Source organism: Saimiri boliviensis, chromosome X, assembly GCF_048565385.1.
Source record: "Saimiri boliviensis isolate mSaiBol1 chromosome X, mSaiBol1.pri, whole genome shotgun sequence".
NCBI classification, from domain to species: Eukaryota; Metazoa; Chordata; class Mammalia; order Primates; family Cebidae; genus Saimiri; species Saimiri boliviensis.
In genome coordinates this window covers 20,035,710-20,061,442 of record NC_133470.1, presented here as the reverse complement: position 1 = coordinate 20,061,442, position 25,733 = coordinate 20,035,710, and the positions used below count along the sequence as shown (strand labels likewise).

Below are 25,733 nucleotides of genomic sequence, written 5' to 3'. Positions count from 1 at the left end.
ACATTCTTTCAATTGCTCATCCATCACTTTCACTGGATAAATTACACAAAATCTGAACCAGAAAGGATTTTAATCCGTAATGCTCATTATACTATTAATTGGTCTAGAAATGAGGGCCTTGGTTATCGTGTTTTATCTCTTAATGGCTCCATTGAGTGATTCTCTTAAAGCAAAAAAGATCCCTTCATTCATTAGATTACATGCCTTAGAATCAGAAATTCCCTTTATTTGTTTTATAAATACAGTGAAGAAAAAAGTACTCATTGATAAAGAAGGCACCTCTACAGTTTTTGGATTCAGGGAAGGAGGGGAAGGTCCAGTGGAATGAACACACTGCTTATGATTTGGTAGGTTTCCGGAAACCTGTGTTGATAGAAAGAGTCAAACTCTAAAATATTTGAAGAGATTTCTTCTGAGCCAAATATGAGTGACATGGCCCGTGACACAGCCCTCAGGAGGTCTTGAGAACATGTGCCCTAGTTGGTCAAGGTGCAGTTTGGTTTTACACATTTTAAAGAGGCATGTGACATCAATCAAATACATTTAAGAAATACTTTGGTTTGGTCCAGAAAGGCACGACAATTCAAAGTTGGGGGGTAGGATTCCAGGCCACAGGTAAATTTACACATTTTTGTGGTTGACGATTGGATGAGTTTGTCTAAAGACCTGAGATGATAGAAGAGAAATGTTCAGGTTAAGATAAAATATTGTGGAGATTAAGGTTCTTTTGAAGTCTTATAGTGGCTGCCTTTAGAGAGAATAGATGACAAATGTTTCCTAGTCAGACCTTTAAAAGGTGCTAGACTCTTAGTTAATCTCTTCAGGACCGGGAGGGCCTGGAAGAAAAAGATCTAGCTATGTTAATAGAGATTCTTTACAAATGTGGATTTTCCCCCACAAAAGACAGCTTTGCAGGGATATTGTAAAATATGGCAAAGAGGTGGTGGTGGCTCGCTCCTGTAATCCCAGCACTTTGGGAGGCTGAGGCAGCTGGATCACCTGAGGTCAGGAGTTTGAGACCAGCCTGGCCAACATGGTGAAACCCCATCTCTACTAAAAATTCAAAAAATTAGCCAGGCATGGTGGCAGGTGCCTGTAATCCCAGCTACTCAGGAGGCTGGGGCAGGAGAATCACTTGAACCCTGGTGGCAAAGGTTGCAGTGAGTTGAAACTGTACCATTGCACTGCAGCTTAGGCAACAAGAGTGAAACTCCATCTCAAAAAAAAAAAAAAAAATTAAAATATGGCAAAGAAACATGTTTTGGGGTAAAATACTTTAACTTTCTTCTTTGTCACATAATGTTATGCCAGAGTCTGATTGGAAAGTAAGTCATGATATATAGGTTTAAATAAAAGCCATCTGATGAGAATTTATGGTTTGTAGGGCATGAGTCCTCAAGCTCCTTCAATAGGAAATTGGGCAAGATAAAGGAAATCAGAGCTTAGTCCTCACCTGCACGTTATCCAGGGAGTTTGTTTCCTCTTCTCCCAAGCTCTTTCCCCCTATTTTTCTCAGTGTGAGATAATTGCTCATTGCTGTTTGCCATAAACTCTATGAATCCCTGCCAAGATCACTACAGATGGAGCAGGAAGGCCTCTACCAAAGCAAGTGAGAGAAACTCCCACGAGGGAGGCCAAGGTGTCATTTCCTGTGACTGAAAGGTCAGTATTCCCCTTGTTTACTCTTCCGCAGCAGGCTGCTCTGCAGGTCACCTGGCAAATGCACTTTTCCTCCTTAGATCTGGTCTGAATGTACTCACAAATGGCACTCTAAAAATGGCATGCCACACATAATTGCCTGTGTCAGTTGCCAATCGATTTTGCAGATGACCAGTCAGCTTCTTTGATTAGGGTGCAGAGTAAATGCTACCAAGGTTATTGGCTGATTTCTCCTTTGTGGTTACATATTGGATCACCATTAGGCCTGAGTTGTCAGACACAAGGACAAGTGCCAGTAGAAGATGCAATACTGCATAGCAGGAAAACACAATATCTAGGTGTTTTGACAAGTGGACAGAACATCATGATGAAGAATCTGAAAAGAGAGATAAAGTCAAGCAGGGCACGTATTTCCAGCTACTTTGCTGAATTGTATATCAGGAATAACTGAAGCCAGTGGAGTAGGAGGTAGTAGCACAGTCTCCTGGAGGTTCTGAGACAGTATGAAGATCAAAACAGGGTTGAAGGCACATGTTCAGTTATCAGAAATGGGATACTATATGGGAATTGAAACAAGGTGAGTCAAAAGCTTCAGACTTGGTCCCAATATCACAGCTGAGCCTGTGCTGCTGTATTTTTTTGGACCTAGGACTAGAGGGAAGGCTTTATGTGGAAATCAGTGGATCTTAGACAAAGGAAGAAGAATACAACTTTTGGGAATCAGGCTGGACTCAAGAGAGCCTGCCTAATGGAGGTCCACATAGGTGTCCTTAGCCATAGGGAGATGGATAAGCATGTATATAGTTAGATATTCTCAAATGTGAGCATGCAACAAATCAGGTCTTGTTGAACATGGAACACTGGGCTCTATCCCAAGACTTTCTGATTCAGGAGGCTGAACAAATTGCATTTCTAGTGCATTTCCAAATGATGCCAACGCCCAGGTTCCAGTGCCCATGCATTGTTAGTCACTGCTGTAGACTAATGCCATTTCTTTCTTACTGGAAGAGCAGCAGAAGAATCTATCCTGTCTTCTAGTTCAAGAACACAGTCTAGACCTAGGTGTTTGTTTTTGGTTTTTTGTTTTTTTTTTTTGCCCTCCCTCCTGGGAGGGCAATAAAATAATAGTAAAGGAATAAACCCCATATATGGAAGAGACTCTCAAATTTTAGAAGAAAGGAATGTATGCCATCCAAGAAAGAGGATATAGGTGTGTTGACAACAAAATAAAGTGGGAAACAGCAGTCTAGGAAATGCGGCAGGGGTCTGTAAGAAGAGGGGAAGTTGATTTTCCCAGATGATTCTTGGAGAGTTCCAGGCTCAAAGTTAGAAGGAATAATGGAAGTCATAAAATGGAAATGTACTTTAAAAGGGAGTGGATTGGGGGGGTAGTATTATACAAAACATTATCTACAGTATGATTGTACCAATTGTCTCCCCATAATCCAATATCTCAACTTCACACTGTTCAGTCAGGCAGAGGGTAAGTCATTCAGCTTTTTACTCTTAGACAAAATAAAAAAAACATACAAAATGGCAAGGCATGGTAGCTCACACATGTAATTCCATTGATTTGGGAGGCTAAGACAGAAGAATTGCTTGAGGTCAGGAGTTCAAGAACAGCTTAGGCAATATAACAAGACCCTGTCACTACAGAAAATTGCAAAAAAGTAGACTGGGTGTGGTGGCTCATGCCTGTAATCCCAGCACTTTGAGGGGCAGACACAGGCGAATGACCTGAGGTCAGGAGTTCAATATCAATATCAGACTGGCCAACATGGTGAAACCTTGTCTCTACAAAACAACAAAAATTAGCTGGGCATGATGGCGGGCACCTGTAGTCCCAGCTTCTTGGGAGGCTGAGGCAGGAGAATCACTTGAACTCGGGAGGCAGAGGTTGCAGTGAGCCGAGATTGTGCCACTGCACTTCAGCCTGAGCGACAGAGCAAGACTCCATCTCAAAAAAAAAAAAAGGAAAAAGTAAAAGTTAGCCAGGCATGGTGGTATGTACACATAGTCCTAGCTACTTGGGAGGCTGAGGTGAGACAATCACTCGAATCCCACCACTGCACTCTAGCCTGTGTGACAGAGTAGAATCCTGTCTCAAAAACAAAATGAAACCAAAAAAACACATCAACAAACTTCACAATCTGGAAATACTTTCATTTAATGAAAACAAAAAAATTTCCTGGGAAGAAATAGGACTACTGTGGTGTATGCTGGTATCCCTATTCTCAAATTTGGGGGCCTTTTAAAATGCAATCTCCTAGTTAACAATCTCTATCTATGTACAAAGAATCTTTATCCAGTAAAATGTCTAGCAGGTTAAGATCTACAAGTAGGCCACCAACTGGCTTTAATTATGAAAGCATAACCAAAGACCAGCAGACAGTGACAAAAACAGCAACAGATTAAGAGATAATAGAGATAAGAGACCAACTGACCCTAGAAAAAACAGGTGGTTCTGGAAACAGATTAACACACAAAAAGTCTCTAGTTAGTATCCTGAGAGCAATGAGGTGATACTGACTGTAACACAAAAGCAGAAAAATATGGAAAAGAATATTAAAGAATGAGAAAGAGCTCTTGGGCATTAAACATGGTTGCCAATGTATAATTTCTTTCTTTCTTCTTTTTTTTTTTTTGAGATGGAGTTTGGCTCTTATTGCTCAGACTGGAGGGCAATGGCATAGTCTGAGCTCACCGCAACATCTGCCTCCCAGGTTCAAGCTATTCTCCTGCTTCAGCCTCCCAAGTAACTGGGATTACAGGCATGTACCACCACTCCCAGCTATTTTTTTGTATTTAATAGAGACAGGGTTTCACCATGTTGGTGAGGCTGGTCTCGAACTCCTGACCTCAGGTGATCCACCCACCTCGGCCTCCCAAAGTGCTGAGATTACAGATGTGAGCCACTGCGCCCAGCCTTATAATTTTGAATAGAAGTTTTAGAGGATGAAGTCAATGATGACTCTCAGAATAGAGAGAAAATCTATAGCAAATATGAGAAAAGATAAGCAACACATAGGATGCATATGGGAGAACTAAGATCTAGCTAATAGCAGTTCTAGAAAGAGAACAGAAAATAAAGGGGAAGAAATAAAGACATGTTGGAAATACATTTCCTAAAGATGAAAAAAGAAATGTTTGTAATATTGAAGGGATCCAATGAATATGGAGAAATAAATGGAAAAAGACGCAAAGCTAGACACATTATACAATGTTAGGACATAGCAGATAAAAGATCTTAAAAGCTTTGAGGGCAGGGGCAGGAATTTACCTGCAAAAAGATATAGGAAATCAGATTTCTCTTTAACATTCTGGAAGATAGAGACAATGGAAAGATGAATAAAGGAAAAACAATTTTGAATTTAGCAAGTTAAACCCTTCCAAGAAGACTAAAATTAATACTACCCCAAATTGGAAGGAGGATAGAGTGAGATAAATTTTATGAAGAGTTGGGAACAGAATTACCAGAAAAAAAAATTAAACCTATTATTAAGAGTTTGCTTCTGGAGAGTGGGACTGATGTATGTCTGTGCATGGCAGAGAGTAGGAGGAATTGTTGTTTTTCATCATAAATCCTTCAGATTATTTTATTTTTTACTAAGGGCATATGTTACTTGTTCAAATTTTAAAAGAATAAACAAAATCCAAATGTTCTTTGCCTCTGAAGGGGACTGCAGTTTTAAGATAACATGCATGATGAACACACAGTTTTTATTATGAGTTCTTCCACGAAAGAAGCATTGGCTGAAATAGCCGCCTGTTCTAAAAAAAAATCTTAAGATTACCGTGCAGAACTAGCTGTTTATATCAGTAACAACAGTCCTTTTTCCAGCTCTGTTAAGCCCATCTGCTTAGCTGTATAAGAAGTCAGGAGTCAAATTAAAGATAGGCACTTTATTTTCATTCTGTGATAAGTGGGTTCAAGGCTTAGTATAATTTTGCAAACTCATAAAAGATGCAAATACAAATGTGAATATATTCCAGTATTGACTTCCTGTACTTAAAATAAAACTACACATCACTAAATTAGCTTTTTACAAAATACATGGCAAATGAGAGAATGACTTATCATAAGATCAAATTGTACATACTCTGAGTTATGAAGCATATTGGTCAGTAACTAGTGTGGCTTCAGAAAAGCAAGCATTCTCAAATCCAATTTCCGTCTATGACAGAGAGACAGGCTTGGTAAATGAAAGAGAGGTGATAACAATAATCTCAAATGACTGGAAGAAAACTCATAGAGTCAGAAGGGAACATTGTGCATGCTAGATGGCTATGGACTGCTACCCATTTTCCTAAGAAACATAATTCGAATTGAGGTGTATTAATGAAGTGCTATTCCTTAGATAGATTCTTAAGTGGGATCCTTTAATGGTCAGTTTGGGAATACAGTAAGTTGTTTGATATTCTCATGGGTGATGGAGTACAGGATGTTCTTTAAAAAAAAACAATGAAAAATAAGCTGAGCAGAGGATGTGAGTGAGCAGAAACCTTTGACAAGTTCTATAGGTAACTCTATTTGTTGGACAATTCTGTTCCTATTTCTGACCAGTTTGACACAACTGAGTAATTTACATGTTAAATGGATGACTATAATAATGGTTGCACAGGCACACATAGACACACATATCAGAATTTAAAGTGAAGCTGGCACACTGGAGAAGTCATTGGAGGAAAGAATGACCAGGGGAGGAATAAAATAGGCCCAGAGAGAGAGAACAGGGAACATCTGTCTAGATGTAAGGGAATCAGGAAATGATATCTGAATTCTAACAAGGAACAAACTGACCACAATATTGGAAGACAGACTTACATGCTTAATTGAGTGCTGTGCGATTCGTTACTTATAAAACATAAAGGATGGGGAGGACATTGGTAGGGTTCATAAGAAAACGAAGAAATAAAGTTAGGACCTACAAGGAGAGGATGAAGAAAGTGAAATGCTTCAGAATAAAGGAAAGAACACCTGAGGAGGATTTATAAATGTTTTTCAGAAATATGATGAACTTTTTATGGAGCATGGATATTCTTTTCTACTGGGGACAACACAGTAGGACATAGTTAAAATTTAGGAAGAAACTCCTGCTATTATTGCCAATGTATATTAGACATCATTTGAGCCTCTTCTGGTATTTAAATAATATGGCAGATCACATTCCCAACAATAACAATTCAGGAAATATATATATATATATATATATATATATATGAAAGAGACAAAGGTATAAGAAATTGGCTCACACAGTTATGGAAGCTGACATGTCCCAAGATTTGAAATTTACAAGCTGAAGGCCCAGGAGAGTCAATGGTGTAATTCTGTTCGAATGCTGGCAGGCTTGAGACCCAGAAAGAGCTGATGTTTGAGTTTGAGTCTGAAGACAGGAAAGAACCAATGACCCAACTCAAAGCATTCAGGCAGCATACGTTTCCTCTTAGCCTTTTCATTGTATTTAGGTCTTTAATTAATTGGATGAGGCCCGCCCACATTAGTCTTATTCTCTGGTTACTCAGATACAAGAATAGGACAGGGAAAGTCTTGGGAATAGCAATTGATATTTCTATTAGGAAATATTGGAGGCAATTGGATTAATATGCACATAATGATGCTTTATAAGAATACTTTATGAAACTTAAAGTTTCAGACAAATGTTACTGGCATATAATGATATTGGACAAGTAGATCAAATTATTTTGTGGCTCAGTGTAAGCATTTTGAAGTCATCTACAGAAACAGATGAATACAAAGAGCAAGTCAATAACATCAAAAAATGAACACAGAGTGACATAGAATGATATAAAATCAATCATAACATTAAATGTGCATAAGAAAGGTCATCAGCTATATTAAAATACAAAATCAAAACAAGACATATAAGATGAGTGTGCATTTATACACAAAAAAATAATCAGACTATCTAAGGTCTATTCGTTAATGTAGACTATGAGGCTAAGAGTTGTTATTTCGGTATTGGAGAAAGCAAATTTTACAAGCAAATTGATGATCACAGTAAAAGAGAAACAATCCAAGCCAAAATATTGAATTCACGTGTAACAACTATAGTACTACAAACATTTAAAAAACAAAACAAAATACAAAACCTGGCTAGATTTCTAAGAGTCATCAGAGAGGTTTACTCTGCTTGCATGTCATTTTCCTCTTTAATTTTCATATATATATATATATATATATATATATATATATAGTTTTTTGTTTTTTGTTTTTTCCTCAGACAGCATTTCACTTTTGTTGCCCAGGCTAGAGTGCAATGGCAAAATCTTGGCTCACTGCAACTTCTGCCTTGGGGTTTCAAACAATTCTTCTGCCTCAGCCTCCTGAGTAGGTGGGATTACAGGCATGTACCACCATGCCTGACTAATTTTGTGTTTTTTTAGTAGAGATGGGGTTTCTCCATGTTGGTCAGGCTGGTCTCGAACTCCTGACTTCAGGTGATCTGTCTGCCTCGGCCTCCCAAAGTGCTGGGATTACAGGCATGAGCCACCACACCCAGTCTAACTTGCATGGTTTTTATCCACTTTCCCATCACTTGATATTACACTCACAAATCTACCTCAGCATAGTATTATTCCTCTAATCCTGGTTCCCAGGAACCCTTCCCCATAATTGGTCTCTATGTTTATTCTCAGAACAAACAAAATAAAACAAAGACTTGAACTAGAAATTACATTATTCAACAATGCATAAAAGAAAAAAGGGAAAACTTTATTTTGGAGTAGAATAATATATTTTATTGTTAAGTCTACATAAATTTTTTAAATAGAAAGTAATCACATATGTGGACACAGAGACAGTGAAATAAGAAAAGTTGTGGTTTTTGTCATTACTTTCAATGGCAAAAACTACAATTATTTTTGTACCAAACCAATACTTCATTTTAAGATCAGTAAAAATGTTAAAAATTGTAACACAGGACACTCACAGGGAAATGGAGCACTCTCTAAATAATTTCTGGATCAGGAAGGAAATACAGTACAATAATAGCAATACAAATGTAAATGTAAAATCAAAATTAATGTGTCTCAGCCAAACAGTTAAATTCCTTTCTCTCAGAATATGCATAGTAATAAGAAATATAAAAATAAGAATAAGAAATACAAAAACAATGAATTCCGAATACAGAAAACACAGAAAAATAACATAAAACACAGAAAAAATAAAAATAAGTAAAAAAATAAAAATAAGTAAAAAAATAAGGAAAGGGACAGCCTACACTGAAATACATACATAAAATAGAAAACTATGAAGAGATTGATAATTAGTAGTTAATTCATGACCAAAATTGACAAAACATATACATCAGCGGCTCAATTAATTAAAAAGTAAATAAAATCACACAAAAATATAAAAATAGCATAATACTATGTAATACATTACAACTTATATCCACAGGAAAAAAATTGAAGAATATGTCAAAGATCTATCCCTAAAATTGCCACCAGATCCATATAGTTTGCATAAAATTTCTACCAAATCATTAGGAATACATAATTTGCATATTATATAAATTGTTTCGACTTAAATCAGTGAGATAAACACAATGATAATACCATTCACTGAAGTATGAAGTCAAAAGAGGGGAAAGCTTAGGGAGGAGATGATGAATTCGGTTGTTAATATGCTGAGGTTGAAAAGCTTGTTGGATACCATTTGGAGATGTTTAGTGGGATATTGGCTATTTGTTCATTCATTTATATGTGGACTATTTTTTGAAAGCCTCTTTGTATCAGGCACTGAATACAAAATGCTCTGCATCCTTAAAAGTATTATTATGTAATGAAGGAGACAAACAATGGAGAAGTATAAACAGTACATTGCTAAAAGTGTTATATAGGTCTACTGATTATTGTGGTGAGTAGTGAGAGGAATTTACATAGTGATATCAGGGCTACCAGATGTCATCTGGCTTTGGAAATGGACTGATCTGTTAAACATCCGCCTAATGTGCAGTGCCTAAAGAAACTGTGGCAAATGAGTCTACTAGAAACACCCAAATTACTCAATCTGTGGAGAACAAAGGGAGTATTACGGTGGGTTTGTTTCTCTCGACTTTAACAGATCTCTGGATATTGGCTAAGGGGATTGGGATGGGACTTAATCCTGGGGAGAAGTGACTGTGCACAGCCAAGAAATTTGCAGAAATTCCTATTGTCTTACTTTGGATTCTCCCAAATTAGACCCAGAGATAAGGATACATGTGCAGATAGCTGATTTGTAAGGTGATCTGAAGAAGTATGGTGAGAGACTGGGGAAATGAGAGAGGGAAAAAGAGGAAAGTCAATCAAATAGAAAGCCTGTGGTCAATTGGGCTCAGACCTGGAGTTGGGGGGGTCCTCTCAGAACAGGCCCAGCAGACGTCTACAACCAAAGAATACCTGCTGGCAAGAAACACAGGATGCAGTTTATATAGGAACTCACCTAGGAGAACTCCAGGGGAAGCCTTGAGGATAGAGTTGGGCACTGACAGCTCTTGCAATGCCTGAAAAATCTCTCCAGCAAGACTCCTGTTTCATTAAGGAAAAGGGTTAAACAAATAGAGATGATGCCAGAATCTCTGTTATATTAATTGTAAAGACATTGCTGGTGGTGGGATTTGGATTTTGAGGGAAATTGCAGTTTGGTGAGTGTGCTGACCACAAGCATTCATTTTAGGTGCACCTCATACTAAACTCATAACACGACAGCTTTCATTCTTCAGTTTTCAAGAGTCTGTTGTTTCTACACTCAGTGGTCTGTAATTGAATGAAGGCCAGAAATGTAATTGATTTGTCTTTGTATTCTCAGTGCCTGGTATATTCTCAGATATTTAATATGTGTTTGTTGAATTGAATTGTTACTGTCCTCTTGGTTAGAAAGCAGATGGGATTGTATCTGCTGAGAGGAGTTGGGAAAAACCCAGGATGACACATTTTAGTTATGACTACATACAGAGATGAATTGTCAATCAGATTTATACAAGAGAAATCTTACCCAGAACTACGATTTGCCAATGATTAGCAAAAGATACCCAAAACAAGCCTCAGTGAATACCACATTGATATTGAAACTTTGCAGGTCCATGAGCTACAGCTTCCATGTTAGGATATGTTGGTATGGAATAACAAGGCCAACTGTGAGTGGTAAAAGTTAGGCCAAGAAATTCACTTCGTTTTGGGGCTTCTCATTTTGCGTTTTGCTAGCCATGTAGCCAGAAGGCCTAGGTGACTAACTTGTATTCTTTAGTCAGCTCATTAATACATAGACTAGTTATTTACAAGGAACAATCCAAACAGATGTGTATACCAGAGAAAAGAACTCCTTAGATAAGTTCTGGAGGAGTTTATCTTCTAGCTAGTAAATTCTATCAGTATTTTAATAAAGAGGTCTGGTTGAGATCAAAGCCAATCAAAATATCCCTAAGGTGAAAGGAACCAAATTACAGACCCACTGTTAACCATTTTATTCCCTACCATGGATCCGGAATTCTTAAATACAATTTTAGCATATATAATATCTTACTACATTAGAGTCAATTTCTATTTTGACTGTAATTCCAGTGAAAATTGAGTTTGATAAGAGTAAAGAAATCATTTGCTTGCTTCACCAGTGCATCTCTAGCAGTGGTGCAACAGAGCTCAGCAAAAGCTTGTTGAATGAATACATTAATACCCAGGCATCATTGATGGTTTACTTTTCTAGTTTATCACACACTAAAGTGTAAAATATCACATAACTATTTTAGTATATGCCAAAAGCCATCCAAAATATCTATTATTAATTTAAACTGAAAATCAAATATTCATGGATTGCATTTAAAACGAAGAAATGGTTTGTAGTTCTCCTTGAAGAGGTCCTTCACATCCCTTATTAGTTGTATTCCTAGGTATTTTATTCTGTTTGTAGCAATTGTGAATGGGAATTCACTCATGATTTGACTCTCTGTCTATTGTTGGCGTATAGCAATACTTGTGATTTCTGCACATTGATTTTTTTATCCTGAGACTTTGCTGAAGTTGCTTAGCATCTTAAGGAGATTTTGGGCTGAGACGATGGAGTCTTTTAAATATACAATCATGTCGTCTGCAAATAGAGACAATTTGACTTCCTTTTTTCTGAATTGAATACGCTTGCTTTCTTTTTCTTGCCTGATTTCTCTGGCCAGAAATTCTAATACTACATTGAATAAGAGTGGTGAGAGAGGGCACTCTTGTCTAGTACCAGTTTTCAAAGAGAGAATGATTCCAGTTTTTGCCCATTCAGTATGATATTGGCTATGGGTTTGTCATAAATAGCTTTAATTATTTTGAGATACATTCCATTGATACCTAGTTCATTGAGGGTTTTTAGCATAAAGGGCCATTAAATTTTGTTAAGGGCCTTTTCTGCAGCTATTGAGATGATCATGTGGTTTTTGTCTTTGGTTCTATTTATGTGATGGATTACGTTTATAGATTTGCATATGTTGAACTAGCCTTGCATCCCCAGGATGAAGCCAACTAGATCATGATGGATAAGCTTTTAAATGTGCTGTTGCATTTTGTTTGTCAGTATTTTATTGAAGAGTTTCACATCAATGTTGATCATGGATATTGGCCTGAAATTTTCTTTTTAGTTGTCTCTGCCAGGTTTTGGTGTCAGGATGATGTTGGTCCCATAAAATGAGTTAGTGAGGATTCCTTCTTTTTGTATTGTTTGGAATAGTTTCAGAAGGAATGGTACCAGCTCCTCTTTGTACCTCTGGTAGAATTTGGCTGTGAACCCATCTGGTCCTGGACTTTTTTTGGTTGGTAGACTATTAATTGCTGCCTCAACTTCAGACCATGTTATTGGTCTATTCAGGGATTCAATTTCTTCCTGGTTTAGTCTTAGGAGGGTGTAAGTGTCCAGGAATTTATCCATTTCTTCTAGATTTAATGGTTTATATGCATAGAGGTGTTTGTAGTAATCTCTGTTGGTAATTTGTATTTCTGTGGAATCAGTGATGATATCCCCTTCATCATTTTTTATTGTATCTATTGGATTCTTCTCTCTTTTCTTTTTTATTAGTCTGGCTAGCAATCTGTCTATGCTCAAGGAAACCACTGCTCAAAGAAATAAGAGAGGACACAAACACATGACATGCTCATGCTTAGGAAGAATCAATATCATGAAAATGGCCATACTGCCCAAAGTAATTTATAGACTCAATGCTATCCCCATCAAGCTACTATTGACTTTCTTCAGAGAACTGGAAAAAACCACCTTAAACTTCATATGGAACCAAAAAAGAGCCTGCATAGCCAAGACAATCTAAGCAATAAATAAATAAATAAATAAATAAACGCCGAAGGCATCATGCTATCTGACTTCAAACTATACTACAAGGCTACAGTAGTTAAAACATCATGGTACTGGTACCAAAACAGAGATATAGGCCAATAGAACAGGACAGAGGCCTCGGAAGTAATGCCACACACCTACATCCATCTGATCTTTGACAAACCTGACAAAAACAAGCAAGGGTGAAAGGATTCCCTGTTTAATAAATGGTGTTGGGAGGCTAGCCATGTGCAGAAAGCTGAAACTGGACCTCTCCCTTACACCTTATACAAAAATTAACTCCAGATGGATTAAAGATTTAAGCATAAGACCTAACACTATAAACACCCTAGAAGAAAAAATAGGCAATACCGTTCAGGACATTGGCATAGGCAAGGATTTCTTGCCTAAAACACCAAAAGCAATGGCAACAAAAGCCAAAATAGACAAATATAATCTAGTTAAACTCAAGAGCTTCTGCACAGCAAAAGAAACTATCATTAGAGTGAATCAGCAACCAACGGAATGAGAAAAACTTTTGCAATCTACCCATCTGACAAAGGGCTAATATCTAGAATCTACAAAGAACTTAAACAGATTTACAAGAAAAAACAAATAACCCTATCAAAAAGTAGGCAAAGGATATGAACAGTCACTTTTCAAAAGAAGACATTTATGCAGTCAGCAAACTTATGAAAAAATGCTCACCATCACTGGCCATTAGAGAAATGTAAATCAAAACCTCATTGAGATACCATCTCACGCCAGTTAGAAAGATGATCATTTAAGAATCTGGAGACAACAAATGCTGGAGAGGATGTGGAGAAGTAGGAACGCTTTTACACTGTCGGTGGGAGCACAAATTAGTTCAACCATTATGGAATACAGTGTGGTGATTCCTCAAGGATCTAGAAATAGAAATTCCATTTGACCCAGCAATCCCATTACTGAGTATATAGCCAAAGGATTATAAATCATTCTATTACAAAGACATATGCACATGTATGTTCATTGTGTCACTGTTTACTATAGCAAAGACTTGGAACAAACCCAAATGCCCATCAGTGATAGGCTGGATAAAGAAAATGTGGCACATATACACCATGGAGTACAATGCAGCCATAGAAAAGGATGAGTTAATGTTCTTTGTGGGGACATTGATGAAGCTGGAAACCAGCAAACTGACACAAAAACAGAAAACCAAACACTGCATGTTCTCACTCATAAGTGGTTGTTGAGCAATGAGAACACATGGACACAGGGAGGGGAACATCACACACTGGGGCCTCTTGCGGGATGGGAGAGCTAGGGGAGGGATAGCAGGGGGTAGGGGGATTGGGGAAGAATAACATTAGGAGAAATATCTAATGTAGATGATGGGGGAATGGATGCAGCAAACCACCATGGCATGTGTATACCTATGTAACAATCCTGCACGATCTGCACATGTTCCCCAGAACTTAAATAATAATAATAATAAAACAAGAAATGACATGAAAAAGCATGGAGTTAACTGTTTAAAAAGAGAGATAACCTTTGGGATTGCCATTTGAAACCACTCTCATTAGACATAACATGTGAGCACAGGCAATAGCTCCATGCAAAAAAAGAAACATTAAAAGTAGATCTATAAAAGGGAAAACAAATCATTTTTTACAAATTTTAAGATAACTTTTCTGCTTAAACTGTTGCAGTATATTAACCAAAGAAGTTATGAGAATTTGCAAATAATCACACTGATATATTAATGAAGGATGACTTGAAGATACAGTGAATAAAGAATCAAGTCACAATACTTTTAAAATAATCTTGATGTAATATAATTTAGTACACATGGAATTTATTACACTATATATAATAAAACACTATGAGAGAATGAAGGCAAACATGGACAAATAAGGTAGTATATCATAACTACGGTAGAAATGGAAATTTTTCCAAGCTATTTTGCAGGTAACATAATCTAATTGGTATCTTCATAGGATAATTTAGAAATTTTAAAAGAAACAATAATAATTTTTACCTGCAGGAATACATAGCTAATACTAATAAACATTTACAAAAAATATAATGATGGTGGATTTTCCCGACAGACTTAATAAATGTATTCAAACATCACAGCATTTTCTAAATAGACAGAACTGACTGGTACCGAGTGATATATAAAACCATTGAATGGCAGAGTATAATAGAACTTACTAAAATATTCAAATTACTATGTTTATTAGTGTGAGGAAATGAAAAGACTTTGAATTGGGATAAGAATCATGACTCTGGTCATGGCTCTGTCATGCATTGATGGCATAACTGTGTGTTTTGTTTCATTTTTCTTAATCATTTAAGTTTCTTCATTTGGAAAAAAAGAATATTTCTGCCTTACACAAAGAGCTACTGATATTTTATGAGATTATGTGACATTTTATGAGATTATGTGACATTTCTGAGATTATTATGACATGATCTATCAAAAACCTATTGATATTTTATGAGATTATATGATATTTTATGAGATTTTGTGGTATACTTAACAAACCATATGTAAACCATATTATTTATGTACGTTTGCAACTTATAAGAATTATATATATGAAAAACTAAAAGCTAGTGAATTATGGGAGAAGAAATACAAATTTAACATATCTGGTTGGGAAAACTGGAAGGCAATTTGGAGACTCATTAATGTTAACTCAAGCCAAACCTCAAACTATATACTGCAATGAATTTCGGTTGTAATGAAGAATTAATATAAAGGAACATAAAATGATATAAAATGCCATATTACATATACATGCTACTCAGAGCAGAGACGCATTTCTGATTATTGAAGGAATGGAGATTTTGACTACAGATCGACTTATATGTATAAAATTAAATAGCTTTTGCCATTCAAAATGTAATACAACAAACACAAAAAGGGGAGAAGCACAACGGGATAGGGGGTGCTCAACATGTGCCCAACATACCTGTTAAATTCTGTTACTACTCTAATATGTGTGTATTGGTGTGGGCGTATTTATAAAATATTCCTCATACTAGTAAATTGATATGAATAGGCAATTCACACATGAGGAAATTATCACATGAAAAGAATGTGCAGATTTTTAGTAGTTAGAATGCAAATGTAAACGTTTCAGGAACACCATATACACATTAAACTAGCAGAAGGAAAACTGCTACAACCACTGATATAAACAGTGTTACTGGAACATTGAAAAAATTCTGCTTTTAAATGATAGTAAGATGTACATTTCTTACTATTTTAATTTCTTTGGAATCAGGATGCCTCTTATGATAAATAGCATCTTAACATTGATCACTATTATACTATTCAATGGGCAGCGTTTAAAACTTTCTATGTAGTATCGAAAACAAGAGTGTGCCTTAAAACACATTACTGGTGTCTTAGATGTGATTATATACAGTGGCCATTACTACCTGCACTTTACATTGATTTTACTTTATGGGGAACAGCCTGACAGTATCTTATAAGAGTCATGATACTTTGACCTGGTAACCCTACTACTGGGAACGAATTCAAACAAAAACCCTCAAATTATAAAAGAAACTAAATTATATCCAGGTTGGCTAAAAACACGCACTAGTTTGAGAAGGAAAAAATAACCTATGGCACATCAACACAAAGAATGATATGATAAGCATGTAGTTAGTGTTGATTCATGGAAATGTGTTTGTTAATTAAACTAAAAAGAACATAAAAATTATACAACCATTAGTTAAAACTAGTAAAAGTGGTTTATATGTAATATGAGAAGTAACTTCGAAATTGGGGAAATAAAATATGATGTTCATAAGATTTTTTTTCTATTAAGTCAATTAAGTTCATAAAAATGCATTTTTACAAGCTAGCTTTAGGGAAACAAAGCTATTTCTTTTAGTATATCCACAGAGATTTTTTTTAACCTGGAAAAAAGCATTACTTAAATTTTTCTCTATTCTTCTGGAGGCCAACTATTCAATTTAGAAACTAATACAGAGCAAATCTCAAAACTTTAAACATGTCACAAAATGTTATGTTCCCAATAACCCAACTTAAATCTGTATTTTCCTTTGCTTCCGATTTGGAAGAAATTTGAACAATTGATTTGATTAAATAATTGGATATTTTTATTCTCCCCAATGTAGCTAGGACTAAAAGCCCTGTTTATGTCTCTAAACTCTATGTTTGGATATGAGGCAAATGGCAGAATTTTCCTTTTGCGGGGACAGTTTTGATACAATCATAACTATTTAAGAGTCCTAATGTGTTCTCCAAAATCATCCTTGGCAATCATCTCTACATATGAAGTACCACGTGTGAAAGATAATTTTGCTGGGGCAACTCTGACAAATTCTGATAACAAATGCACTGATTTCTAAAATCATACTGTATAATTTCCTAAGAACCTATTATTGAACTTGGTCTATTATCTGCAGATAGTTCATAATAAGATAAATTATCTACATTAAGTGCATAGTTCTCAGAAGGTAGATTTTACAAATAATAGTGTGATTACAGCAAGAGAATACTAATGGATGAAATTATGATATTATAGTCAACAATACTGATTTGCTTCCAAGACATATATATAGACATCTCAAGTAAGAAAATCTGGAAATACTCAGTACATGTTAGAAGGCATATGAGTTTAGCTATTTAGCGGAATCAGTTCTCTTTGAATTGAAGAATATGCTGCCATTACAGCACTATCTTAGTGCAAGAGTTGGACCATCCTGAAGGATATTTGTGTGTTTACTTGATGCCTTGTACTGCTGTGATTGATGGGTGAGGGGAATGTCTGGCTGGCTGTAAATACTTGTCATTCATTCATTCATTCATCCATCTCTTCTTGCCAATAGCATTTACTGGGCCTCTGCTCTTTCTAGGCACTGAGATGAATGCTGGAGATAAATATAAGCATGATATAGACATGGTTCTTGCCTTTGGGGAGCTCACAGTCAAGTGGGAGGGGCAAACAGATGATGTCAGTGTAGTGCAATAAGACAAGTTAATGGAGGCGAGAACCAAGTGTAGTGCATACACAGAGGAGGGAGCAAATATGGACTGTCTCTAACAGGATGCTCTTGTACAAAAACAAGAACAGCACCATTTTCTGTAGAAATCAACCAATTTGGTCTTATGAGACTTCACTGTCCTCTTGAAATATTGTCCTCACTTTGCTGTGTCTACTTAGACCCATAGTTTAAAGTCCAGGTTAGATTATATCTCTTCCTAAAGCTTCCTTTGTGGGTAAACTTGCCTGAGGCTTGTGCTATTTTTTTGTCCCATCAGACAGCAGACTCTGGAAGGCAGAAACTCTCTCAGATTTGTTTTTGTTTTTCCTATAGCACTTAATGCTCACCTGACAAATACTAATATTCTTTGACGGTTCAATTCATGTTTGGCCCAGATATCCACTCCTACCAGAAATAAATAACTTCCTTTTCCATCTGTAGGTATTAGATATTGTATGTGAATTGTAAATACCTTCGCTAACTTTTCTCATTCAAAAAAAAAAAAAAAAAAAGAAATATTTGACAGTCTGCCACTGAGCCAGAATATCAAAAATTTGGTTTGCTTTATAAAATTTAATTTTTGCCTGGGATTCATGAGAATGTTGCAGCACTCATTTTTTTTTTCTCAGTAAATTGATTCAACAACTGAAAGCAGTGGTTCATATGTCACTTATGATGAAATATTTTCCAGTTTCTGATTGCTTAATGAATATTTTGCAGAATGAATGAATGAAAGTTTTATACCATATGAGAGAAGTAATGAAGAGATTTTAAAGAATAGATGTATATGGAGAGAGAGATGTAGACACAGAGAATCCTATATATAAAAAACATATATTTATATATTTTTATATATTATGTATTTTTTATATATATATATATATATATATAAATAAAATTTGATTTCCAGTATATATGTTATCTTAGTTACACAGATTCATACATTATATGTTCATTTTGGGAAGGTACTATGGCATTTATTCTCTCCTGTGTGGCATGGACCTGCTGGATTGTCTGAAGGGCAAATTGCCCATGTTGAGACCCCTTCCTTGGTGCAGAGTTCCACTTACTCCTTTGATACCAGCACAAAAAAAACCTTTCTCTTGCTCTGGCATTGCCTAATGATGTGAGTCTTAGGCAATTTCAACCTAGGAAAGATTGTGATTGTGACAACTCTGTAATGGGAGATGCCTCTGCCTTTGGTCCTCTGCAAATAATGATGACAACTGTAGTGTATTAGTTAAGGTGATGCCAGCTGCTGGAAGAGAAAGCTCCAACTTTCAGTTTCTTAACACAATAAAAATGTATTTCTCACTCACAGTGCTCCCCAGTAGCAGGCAGTTTTACTGTTTGTGATGATTATGATACCTGTACTTTTTTCATCTGTGGCTCCATCATCTTCCATGCATAGCTTTCAAGACCACACAGCAAAGGGAATGGACACGGAGGATCACATGTGGGGTGGCTTTTATAGGCCGAGCTTGGAAGTGGCATGTATCTCTTCTGCTCATATTTTATTGGATAAAAATCAGCCTATGGTCACACCTACCTGCAAGGACACCTGAGAAATATAATTTAGCTGGACATCTAGGATGAAAAAATGGATATGGCTGTCAGCTAGCAGTTTCTTTTGGACATGGCAGTACATCTTTCCAATTCAAACCCAAGGGAATCATAAACTTCTTAGCCTTTGTGAAGAGAATCTAAATTTTCATCTGGAACTGTGGCTCAGCCAGCTTGCTCCCTCATAGTCAAAAATCATGTGATTGCATGGAAAGTGTTAACATTTGTCACCTTCTGGAAAGTGGCATGAGAGACGATCAGAACTATTTTGAAAGTCAGGCTTTTAGGAAATAGAGATGGGTTGAAATATGCAGTAGGATTTTCCTATCTCATAACAAGTACCTGAGAGGTAATATTCTCCAGCTTGGATCAAAATGGTAGTCATCTGTTAATTGATACTGAGTCAAGGCATCTTTTTATACAGTGGTTATTTTTAGCTTATTCCTTCACTATCTTTGAATTATTTTATTGCCCTCTGACACACTTTTAAATGTTAACATATTTTGGTTAAGATTCTTTTAAGTGACGGTTATCAGTTTGTTTCTCTTCATTGTCTTGTAAACATGGTTGCTCTTAGTTCTGTGCTTTATGTGTATGGAAAAAAGTATCAACACAGCATACCTTAGGGATAAAAGGAAACCACCAGTAGGTTTTTTCTAAGGCTCTGAAGTAAATACAAATGAATTTTAAAGTTGGATAATGTTAAATGAGGGGGAAATTGCTTTATAGGCCATTGACCAGGGCTTTCCAATTTGATTAATACCTCACATTATTATTGTGAAACGATAATTACATACAGGCCTGATATAATGGGATTTCACTTTCTGGAAGAATGACCATGTAATTCCCATGTTCAACTCTAAGTTTTATGAAATCTGAATCATTGGGTAATGCCCAATGTCAAAACTCTTTTGTGTATTTTTATTTTCAGTGTTTCAAACTTATTTTTCCTTCTTAGTACGTATATTAAAATAATTCTTTTGTGACATAAAATAAACTCAAAACAGAAGCTACATAGTAATTGCAATGTTTTAGGGGCTTTTTAACAAAAGATAGCAAAGATTACATTCTTTTTTTAACTGATTTTATTTTTTTATTATACTTTAAGTTATGTAGTACATGTGCAGAATGTGTAGGTTTGTTACATAGGTACACGTGCTACATCCAAAATGTAATTTCAAGAGCTCCACCTTAGTTCTTGAACTCTGAGAAAAACATAAATAGTAAGAAATGGGAGAGAAGGATGCAGAAAGTGATAGAAATACATACATAAGGAAGGGGGGCGGGGGAGGGAGAGAGAGAGAGAGAGAGAGCGAGAGCGAGAGCGAGAGCGAGAGCGAGAGCGAGAGAGAGAGAGAGAGAGAGAGAGAGAGAGATAACACCTAAGACGTAAGACCAGCTGTGGCTCCATTTCTACTTCCACAGGCCTAATAAGAAGTGGCTATTTCTTCAAAAAACAGCCAAGAAAGAATAGGGAAATATTGTGGTCCTAACCATTGTCCTTACTGAGAATATTTACTCCGGGTAAGTAAGAAGTTTTAGAATATCTCCTGCACAATAATATCCCAAGAAGTCCTTTGATTCAAAGATCTGCTAGGATTAAGCAGGCTGGTTAATCAAACCTTCTCTGACTCAAGTAAATCTCTGTATTTAGAGTTCCTAAATCATGTGATCTGTAAAAATTTTGGTGACATGTTGACTTGATTCTTTGAAATTATATATATATTTTAATTTATATATAGGCCCCAGTCAGGAGGGAGGAAAGCATAGTAAAGAGTAAGGATAAAGGGAAGAATGCAAAGCCCAGACTATCTGAAAAATACTTACCACCTGTCCTGGTAATTTTTATTTTCTGGTAGGTGGGGAAGCCATGGGGGAGCTGCTATGCTGGACTCAATTTTACCTACTGATAGTTATTGAAGGCATAGGAAATTTGAGGGAACAGGAATTATCATAGCATCTGTAAATTCATTGACATGATTAGACAAGGATTAAAAACAAAGGAAAAAAACTAGCTATAACTTATATAGAAAGCTAGAAAGGGAATATAGATAGAAGGGGATGGGAGACTCTGGAAATGACTTTCCAATTTCATGATCGATCATGAATAATTCTTTCTGAGAAGGAAAGGAGAAGGCGGCATTTTAAGACACTAATGTGGATATCCTTAAATTTTGTCTGATGAGTGGAATTTAAAAATTGTATTCATTAAGACATTTTAATTTCAAAATAATAGCAAAATTTCAGAAAAGTTGCAAGTTCAGTGCAAGGAATATTTTTGTGAATGTTTTGAGTAAATTGCCAACATGATGCCCCATCATCCCTGATTACCTTAGTGTTTATTTCCTAAAAACAAAGACATTATTCTATATGTAGACTATCAAAACATCGAAATAATGAAATTAACACTAATACATTACTATCATTTAGTTCTCAGGTCCCATTCATATTTCATCAACTGTCCCAATGATATCTCTATAGCAAAAGTATCCAGTTCAGAATCATGCAATTAAATTGTCATGTGTTTTTCTTTAGTCTGATGAGTTCAAATTTTAAAAGATGTTTTCTAAAAGGTAAAAATAAGAATACTAGAACAAGGATAAATTTATAAGAATGATCTTGTCCCAAAAGGATAGTGTTGATGAAGATAAAATCTAGAAATGTAAGTAATGGAATGTCTTTAGTTATCTTCTATGCAATACGAATGAGGAAGGAGTACAGGAAGGTGATAGGATGATAACCCATGATGTGAAGGAAAGTAAGCTACATAGCTGTGCGAATTGGAAAGGGTAAAATAGACTCCACTGATAAGAGCAACTGAAACCTCAGCTTTAAGAGAAGGTAACTCCAGAGTACTTTCTGATTTTAAATGAATTCAACTTTGTCCAGATGAATTACCTCTGGGAAACCGTCAGAACCTGCATATGGATTTATACCATCATTGTTTGTATATTTTGAGTAACTATAAAAAAACAGCAGAAATGTCAAAGCAACATCCCAATTCTGGAATCAACATCCACGTGGAGGAAGTTCTTAGTAGAATGCGTCAGGGCTCCATCCGTAGTACTAAACTATTGACCATGCTGCTTAATGATTTGTTAGCAAACATACCTATTAAATTATTGTTCACTCTGGAATAGAAGATATACTGACTGACAAAATGAAGACACAAAACTGTTTTGACAGGATGGAAGTATGGGTCAAAATTAACAAGATAAAGTAAGAGGTACAGCCAACTGAAATTTGACAAAGGTGTAGAGGCAATTTATGGAAGTAAGAATAATGTTTTCAATGAATGGTGCTGGAACAACTGAACATCCATATGCAAAAAATAAAAACCCAGACTGAAATTTTACACTTCACACAAAAATTAACTCAAAATGTATCATAGACTTAAATGTAAAATGCAAAACTATAATATTTCTAAAAGGAAACATAAGAGAAAATTTATGTGAACTTTTGTTTGGTGTAACATTTCTATACACACCAAAAGCACGATTCATGAAAGAAAAAAATTGACAAGTTAGGCTTTATTAAAATTAAAACCTTTGGCTCTGCCAAGAACACCGTTAAGAGAGTGAAAAGACAAATCACCAACGGGGTGAAAATATTTGCAAATTACATACCACATAAAGGACTTATATCTAAAAATATGAAGAACTGTTAAAACGCAATACTAAGAGAAACAGCCCCAATTTAAAAATGAGGAAATGATCGTAACAGGCACTTCATCAAAGAAGATAGCAAATAAGAAGATAGCAAATAAGATAGCAAATAGGCATATGAAAAGATGTTTAACATTATTTGCATTATGGAATGCAAAATAAAGCCTTATTTTTAGGGCTTATTTAGAAAATCACTTAGGAGGTTCAGGTACCCAGGATGGAATGCAGACCATGACAAAAGAATCCAACTATATTACAAATATAAGAAACAACTTTATTGACAGGAATATGGGAAAAGGTGTGAACTTAAATAACTTTAGAAATGATTGGAGACTGTAAAACAAAGGGCAAAAGAAACTGTACATAAGCATTGTACTTTAGTTGATAAAGTTGTTTGCCATGGGGGATACAGATGAACAATTTTGATACTGCTATACATGTATACTGTGATTGAACTATTAAGTAAATGAAATGGCAGATGTTGGGAGCCAGGTATCTTACTGTTGGACTGGGAGGTTACAGACAAGCAGTGGTGAAAGCTGAAATTATGTATGTGTTAAAGGATTAGATTTGAAGACATCAGTATGAACTCACAGATAGATATAGTTTGATACATTTAGAAGTATTTATAGATATGTTTATAAGCACAGGTTATTATAGCAATGTTTCCTTTCTCTATTAGCTGAGAGGGTCTAGAACAGGCATCCCCAAACTTTTTACACAGGGGGCCAGTTCACTGTCCCTCAGACTGTTGGAGGGCCGCCACATACTGTACTCCTCTCACTGACCACCAATGAAAGAGGTGCCCCTTCCTGAACTGTGGCGGGGGGCTGGATAAATGGCCTCAGGGGGACGCATGCGGCCCGCGGGCCGTAGTTTGGGGATGCCTGGTCTAGAAAATATAACATCTTGGTGGAAATGTACACAGCTAATGTCCAGCTCTTTGTTTCAAATACTATTCTCTATTGAAAGGAACCAGGGCTCCTTGGAGAAGTGGCTTGTTCTAGGGCTGGATCAGGGACGATACAGAATCAGCCTGTATCATTTCGTAGTGCCAGAAAGCAAGGAGTGCTTTAAAAAGTTACATAACATGGAAACAAATGACAACAATAACAGCAGCAACAATGAAAGAAATATGTCAAAAGGACACAGGGGCCACCTAAAAGAGCTCCCAATGGCTAAAGCTGAAGTAAGTTGAGCAAAATAATAAATAATATAATATTAGATTGTAACTCAAAATATAAATACTCATGAGCTCAAATGATTGTAAACAAATGATTGAATAAATCAATAAATGAAGAAGAGACAGATCTCTCATGTAGAAGAATTTCAAATGATTTATACAGATACTCCCCAGGAAAGGAGGTAGGGCATAAATCTCCACCCTTTAAGTATGGGTGGCACATTAGGACTTGCTTCCAATGAATGAAGTCGAAAGAGCAGGGAAAAGAATAACTTTACAGTGGAAAAGCCTGCCAAATACTGTCTCATCCCCAGTGATATTCATGACATGTACTCTTGATATGATAGAATGAAAATAGCATTTTACTTGTGCAGCCTTCCTTCCCAAAACCCAATGCTCCAATTTAATTATGAGTAAAACATCAAATACACTTTTTTTTTTTTTTTTAGATGGAGTCTTGCTCTGTCACCCAGGCTGGAGTGCAGTGGTGCAATCTCTGCTCACTGTAACTTCTGCCTCCCAGGTTCAAGTGATTCTTCTGCCTCAGCCTCCCGAGTAGCTGGGACTACAGGTATGTGCCACCATGCCAGGCTAATTTTTTTTTTTAATGGAGAATGGGGTTTCATTGTGTTAGCCAGGATGGTCTCGATCTCCTGACCTAGTGATCTGCCCTCCTCGGCCTCCCAAAGTGTTGGGATTACAGGCATAAGCCATTTCACCTGGCCCAAACTTTTATTGAGGGGATCCTGCAAAAGTCCTGACCTGTAATCCTCAAAACTGTCAAGGGGATTAAAAACAGGGAAAGTCTGAGAAACTGTCACAATCTAGAGTTGACTAAGGAAGCAGGACAACTAAATGTAATATGGTGTCTTGGAGGGGATCTTGGAATGGAAAAAAGGATACTAGGAAAAAACTAAAGAAATTTGAATAAAGTATGGACTTCAATTAGTACTTACGTATCAATTTTGTTTAATTAGTTGTTACAGATTTACCATAGTAATGTAAAAATATTCAGTGTGGCGTATATGAGATCTCTCTGTACTATCTTTGCAACTTTTCTCTACATCTAAAAATGCACTCTAATTTTTTTTTTGAGACAAAGTTTTGCTCTTGTTGCCCAGGCTGGAGTGCAATGGTGTGATCTTGGTTTATCGCAACCTTCGCCTCCCAGGTTCAGGCAATTCTCCTGCCTCAGCCTCCCAAGTAGCTGGGATTACAAGCATGCACCACCACGCCCAGCTAATTTTGTATTTTTAGTAGAGACAAGGTTTCTCCATATTGTTCAGGCTGGTTTCTAACACCCGACCTCAGGTGATCTGCCCCTCATGGCCTCCCAAAGTGCTGA

The 25,733-nt window shown here is 36.3% G+C and overlaps 1 long non-coding RNA gene across 3 annotated transcripts in view; it reads left to right on the top strand.

Moving 5' to 3' along the window:
* LOC141582777 (uncharacterized) overlaps positions 1–25,733 on the top strand; it is a 1,185,669-nt gene that overhangs the window by 209,121 nt on the left and 950,815 nt on the right. For 2 of the 3 annotated variants that reach the window (XR_012515646.1, XR_012515644.1), the window contains exon 2: positions 24,838–24,959. The exons of the other annotated variant lie outside the window; for it this stretch is intronic. This is a non-coding gene — a long non-coding RNA (uncharacterized LOC141582777). The remainder of the gene's footprint in view (positions 1–24,837; positions 24,960–25,733) is intronic. 3 annotated transcript variants of the gene reach the window in all.